At 40.1% G+C, this 6,553-nt stretch overlaps 1 long non-coding RNA gene across 3 annotated transcripts; it reads left to right on the top strand.

Annotated features, from left to right (window-relative positions):
* The first annotated feature begins 1,886 nt into the window (after positions 1-1,886).
* LOC146799455 (uncharacterized) lies at positions 1,887-5,455 on the top strand. 3 transcript variants are annotated; one of them, XR_014968913.1, is made up of 5 exons: positions 1,887-2,033; positions 2,744-2,864; positions 2,964-3,075; positions 3,651-3,708; positions 4,033-5,455. It is a non-coding gene; the product is annotated as an uncharacterized LOC146799455 (long non-coding RNA). The 3 variants fall into 3 exon arrangements; XR_014968914.1 differs by lacking the exon at positions 3,651-3,708; XR_014968912.1 differs by lacking the exon at positions 4,033-5,455 and having other exon boundaries at positions 3,651-3,868.
* The last annotated feature ends 1,098 nt before the right edge of the window (positions 5,456-6,553 follow it).

The following is a 6,553-nucleotide window of genomic DNA, read 5'->3' as shown; positions in this document are numbered from 1 at the left end:
CTTAAAAATTGCAACTTTTTTCACACCCCCAAGGTTCCAAAGCTTGCTTTCTTCGCGTATTGAAGTGATAGTCGGTGTGGGATAGTGCTTAACATTATCAAAGATTAACTTACTGAAAGAGTGCAGATAAGAAACCTGGCTAGGAAACAGTGCTTCAAATAGTAGAGGTGGTAGGATATGAATTACGATCATGTATGAAAGTGTGTGAGATATTAAGAGGGTCACTGAGCACGTAGTAATTTACTGGCTTACCTTAAAGCAAACTCATTGCAAGGTCTTGTTTGTTGCTTGGATCTTTACAGAATGAAAATGAGTAAAAACAAGTATTACATAGATAGCAGATCCTTAACCAGTATTCCCTCTGGGACAGTGTTACCCAGACCAGTGCTCTCGCCAGCCACGTGGTATCCTCCAGCAAACAGTACTTGGATACCGTGGACATATGCCTTTTCTTCATGCAATTGCCCACTTGATGTCATGTGAAGGACAACGCCTATCTGATGGATGTAGCTTTTGTTCAGGTAGAATGAAGTCCTGAGAACTGATTCTGAACTATCTGAAATATGTAAACACTTTGGCAATACAAGTGGGGTTTGGGGGGGGAGGGGTAAAAGGAAGTGAAGGCTTTAAGTAGATAACTACTGTCACGACTGACACCAGTTCAGTCCATGGACAAAGAGAATAAATATATTCCTTTCACTTGTAGTAACATTTGAATTTTTTTGACTGGTTTCTCATAGGATTCCTTTTGGGCCTCATCTGATTCCTGCACACGTGTGTGAAGATTTGGAAGTAGCCAAATCTTGTGAATGTGGGAAATCCTGCCTACGATGCTATATCCAGACGACATGATACCCCCGAGTAACGATTAGTTGACATCTTCAGGTGTCAGGACATCATTCTGGGCTTTAAGCCTTACCCTTTTGGAAATTGACATGGCATATTCCAGGTTTGTAAGAACTAATATTAGTTCTCCCCTATGGTGTTTGCTCTGCCCCCTTGAGTATGAATATGCCGTTTACCTACAACCTTTGGCACCTTTTGAGGCACGTTGATTGACAGTCCACTTCGACTTTAATTAATATACACATTGCTCATAGGTTGTTATTCGAGCCAATTTGAGGAAAGGAGCCTTATATGCTTATTTCGTTTTCGATTAGAATACATACTGTTCATAGGTTGTCAATCGTTGAATTTGAAGATAGCAGCCCTATATGCAATACTGTGTAGGGTTAGAAAACAGCCTCTTGTCCTCACATCTACCGTGAATAGAGGATAAAGGTTAGTAATTGTTTATGTATGGACATACCCTCTTGAGTACACTGTGTATTGCATTTTGGGTGCGGGTAGATCAATGGATGTAGGATCTACAACTAAGAAATAGATAGTATAAGGATAGTTCCCTTATCTATTAAAACCCATTCCAAGATGGCCGCCGGGCTTGTTATTCCTTGCAGTGCTTTAGACCAGACGTATTTGCCCTGGTTTAGAGAAGAGAATCATTTTAGAATTACAACTCATTTCGAGCACAACTTGTTTATATAGATGACAAAATTAAGTAAACCGCTATATGACAATGCCCACGAGTGTTTGTGCATACTTTGTTTATACAGATAACAAAATTAGAAAAACCGCTTTAATACAATGTTCACGAGCCTTTCGTGTTACATTTACCTCTCCCAGGTTATGACTTTTTTACCTCTATGCCTTGTGGATTTGGCAGACTAAGTCGGAAAAACTATCTATTATCAGTGCTTTGTAAAACAATGGCAAAACAAATAGCATTATCAATATCTTTGCGGCGTTATCACAACACTCCAATATGGCCGCACCATTTGAGCAGCCCCTCGCATATGTGGCCCGTCTGTTACTCGTGATGCCGGAATGTGAAGGCTCTCAGGTGTTACTCGTGGTGATTAATTACCACGTATATTTAAAGCACGAACATGGCCACTCAGCTGTCCTCGACATTGCCTACTCAGCGTCAGCCGTTACTATCGAGACCGTCGGGAGCCTACTACAGCCGGATTTGGGTAGGATTGTTTTCCAGAGCTACTTTTTATTACAAATTATGACCAGAGGATATTGTCTTATCGGGAGGTGGACTAGAGTCTATTCCGGTTATTGGATGCATTTGCCTTTATACTTTAAGGGTTTCGTTTGCTGAATTGATTACGTCACTGGTTCACAGATTATCTGTAAACCTTGCCTATTTTTACATATAAAAAAACCCGGTGGGTAGTCCTGTTTGGTGAGGGAAGCGCACTAATTGCCTCGAGTGATTACTTATCAGCCAAGATTTTGGCTCACAGGTTACTTGGAGACCTTGCCGACTTTAGAAATATGTAAATACATGTAAATATATATTCCCGCTCGTTGCGGGACACACAGTGTATGCCATTAGAGTCTACCTATTTGCCTAGACATCGGTGTGCTCTGCTGCCATTTCATTGCATAGGGGGCGTAATATTCAATTTATCAACTTGTCACTCAAAGACTTGTGAGTGGAACTAATTATTTATAAACCTGACTGACAGGGCATATTTGCCTTGGTTGCTTTCTTCACCTTATGATGGAAATTTATTACCAAGACTCCAGGGGGAACCCATGGTTATGGACATGATTGTCTTAAATGTTGATTTGCACTTGGGACGCCTAGGTGGTAGGCTCATGTTGCGGGTAGACTATCTTTATGACAAACCAGCATACAACGGCCTCACAAGTATTCTACCTTTTGTCATAGACTGTGAAAACTGCACCTTCTTGCGAATATCAAGAATATACTTGAATAATTCTGGAAAGATCAACACGATCATCCGTCATTTACACTTCATGGTGACTGCATAAGAATTTCTTTCCCATTTGTAAGTATAAAACATTGGGATTTCTATGTGACACTATAGGCATACATTATCATTTGAAACGTCTGTATTTTGTCTATCATAATTCTTTCTCATTTTTAGATAGTCTATACTCTAATAAGAATTTGGGGATTCCAACTACGGTCATCCTTGCACCACCAGTGCTCCTTTCAGTGCAGTTTAAGACTTAAGGTCTAGTGCAACCTATTATATGGTGGGTATTGGTTATCTTTATCGCCGCGTCCTATTTGCTGCAAAGCATAAGATTGATCAGAGATTGCATATGATCCAAGACCTGGGCACGTTAGCAATTGTGACTCTATATTTGTTTCTTGTGACTGGCACTGACAATAAGATTTGTGACCTTACCTGTTTGTACTCTCTCTCCCTGGTTTGGGAAATGTGAAAATTGGATTCCCTCTCCCACCCCTCTCTCTCTGTTCAGATCACACATCATCTCTTCATACCTGAATTTTGTTAAAATTTGTAGATCTTATCTTTTTAGAAACAACAATACAGCGCTGTATATGTTGTAATGGGACAAAATGTTCTACATGGAATATATTTATTGAATGTTTAGGAATAATAATATGAAAGCAGTTAAAACATGCTGACAATTTTGTAAATAGAAAATTAAAAAGGAAAAAAAACAACGGAAATTTACAGAAAATAATCACCTGAGTAGTTTGTAGCACACATAGGTGTGGGTTGTATATATATATTTGTATATTATGTATATTTTGTTTTTTATGTATGCTTATGTATATTTATATGTTTGTGTCCAAACAGCCCTGAAGAAGTCCGCTTCAAGGACGAAACGCGTCGGCTGTATTGTCAAGAACAGACTGTATTTACATTCCACTGTTTTTTAAAAGAAAGAGATTAATTATGAGTGTTGTAAATAAAGAATGATTTTTTCAAAATTACATTTACGTTGGGAATGAATTATATTATTATCTTCCCTATTTTCTTAAAGTGTGGTGCACCTGTGCTTTTGATCTAACTTTGGCAATACAAGTGGGGTTTGGGGGGGGAGGGGTAAAAGGAAGTGAAGGCTTTAAGTAGATAACTACTGTCACGACTGACACCAGTTCAGTCCATGGACAAAGAGAATAAATATATTCCTTTCACTTGTAGTAACATTTGAATTTTTTTGACTGGTTTCTCGTAGGATTCCTTTTGGGCCTCATCTGATTCCTGCACACGTGTGTGAAGATTTGGAAGTAGCCAAATCTTGTGAATGTGGGAAATCCTGCCTACGATGCTATATCCAGACGACGGTTACTATGAATCTCCACCTCGTATCTCACACAGTGGTCCTTGTGGATAACATGGGAGGCACCTATTCTCTGCTACTTTTGCTTGCTGACCTGTTATTCACAGTTTCTGGACAAATACCTGCAGAGTAACAGGTGACTTTTATGGTTTGTGGTTGTACGACATATAAGGTCTTCATGCAGTAGATAAAAACATTTAAAACCTATAGAATTAAGAGTCTGCTTTAAAAGGTAGTGCCTCTACAACGTACTCTGTTCTACAATGTTCTCAACTTCCAATGCCCCATGGCTATCAGACACGTTGAGCCGCAGACTTAGACGAGGACATTCCCCCAGAGACATGGGCTCGATTGTGGAGGGATATTCCTAGGGTCTTTCAAAGCATTCCGCAACGTGAATCTGCTTATAAACTGATGACAAGATGGTACTACACGCCGACACGGCTGCATCAGATGTTCCCTACCCCCCCCCCCCCGACTTGCTGGAGATGCCTATGGGATAGGGGAGATTTTGTGCATATTTGGTGGTCTTGTTCTGGTCTTACCTTATTTTGGAAAGAGGTCCTCAGTCATATCAAGGAACGGGTGGGTTTCCCGATTCCTTCCTCACCATTGATTGTGCTCCTGGGTGTTAAACCCACCACATTGACAGCAATGACAAACGCTGAGTGGCACCTTATCCTTCACCTGCTGGGGGAGGCTAGATAATCCATTGCCTTATATTGGAAGAAACCACATCCTCCCCCTATTGCCGTTTGGGTTCTTCAGCTGTGGAATGTTCTAGCTTTAGAATTAATTACAGCCCGCAATAATCATACAGAGACACGCTTTGAGCGCATCTGGCAGCCATTGATACAACATCTCTCCAAGACTGGGCATTCTCGAATGGTTCCCCCTCGATTAAGGGCCCTGCAATTGTTTGAGAATTCGATAGAGCCGTTTGCTAGGGGTCATACACCAGACTCCCCTGGCTGACTCATTTGAATCTACAGACGTCATCTTCCGCCCTTTGAGCCCTTTTTGGTCCCCAGCCTAACCCCTAGACTACTATAGCTTGTCCAGCCTCTGCGATCCCCTCTCTATAGGGAAGCTTGCTCCGGTTGCTCTTTCTGTCCTATCTCTTTTCTTCTTTCTATTCTTTATCTGTCCTCTTTTATTCGCCTGTTATATGATTGGCATCATTTTCTAATGTCTTTATAATTTATAATGTTTTCTTCATTTGGCGGGATGGTCTTCTCTATGATAAAGCTATAATTCATATGTTCCGATGTTATGTTGCCGCCATTTTTGCTGGGGCGTAAGCCCCTAATTTGCTTGCCCTCCTGTTTTTTTGCTTTATTTTCAATAAACAGACTTTAAAATAAAAGGTAGTGCCTCCAGTCGAAAACCAAAGGAATATCTTTGGAAACAATTCCAATTTTTTGATACATTGTGGTGATGAGTTCGAATTACTGATTTTATCTACACTTTAGAAATCGGAGGTTGTGCTTACTTTAATAGCTCCACCTCTGTTTTCTACAGTTGGACATACACTGTAGATAAAGATGGCCTCAAGACATTCAATATATGTATTATGAATACGATGCAGGTACTGGGGTCCTGAGGAATATGGTTTCCGGCGCCTGTAGAAAGGTGAAGGGCACTATTGTTAATACACTCCAATCCTATGAGTGTAATATAAAATCCATAAGTGCTGAGGGCACAACCTGCATTCATTCTTAATAACGTTGTATTTGATTATCCAAAATACACATTCAATATTGACATACCTAGTAATTATCAAAAACACGTTGCACTTGAACAACATTGTGTGCCTGAATTTTATAAGCTCAGTTTTCTTAGAAAAATACATTAATGCTGAACCGGGTACACAGATTCTTATCGAAAATCGGTCCACCTAACTCCTGGTTGCTTTGATATTATCATGAACATGTTATTTCAAAGTAATATTGGATTTTTTAATTTTATTAAACATTACATCCATTTGTTGTACATACTGTATAGTTTATTTGGCAACGGTGATTTAAAGCTATTCTCTTTCAGGCCTCATTTTCCTGGCTTTTATTTTCCTCTTTGAACACTGTTCGCTCTGTTTGCAAAGCATTCTGTACAACCAAGTCCAGCATGGGAGTTATCGACTGTAGGCTGAGGATATGCAGGAGATGCAGTTAGGATCAGCTAAATATACCTCTGCCTCAGAAGACTTGTTCTCTAGTACTGTTTGGGGTGCTTAAGTCAAAGAACGTTTAAGGAGGGCGCTTCAGTGTTCTAAAAATGTACCTGTTGATTCTGGGACTGTTCTTTCATAAGAGATGTACAACATGGAATGTAAGTGTGGCTCATGGCAAAGGCATGTCTGTGTCCCATGATGCCAACAAGCTATACCATGAAACTCACTCGCCTATTTTAGGAAGAC

The sequence above is a fragment of the Triturus cristatus genome, chromosome 9, assembly GCF_964204655.1.
Source record: "Triturus cristatus chromosome 9, aTriCri1.1, whole genome shotgun sequence".
NCBI lineage: Eukaryota > Metazoa > Chordata > Amphibia > Caudata > Salamandridae > Triturus > Triturus cristatus.
This window is presented reverse-complemented; position numbering and strand designations above follow the sequence as displayed.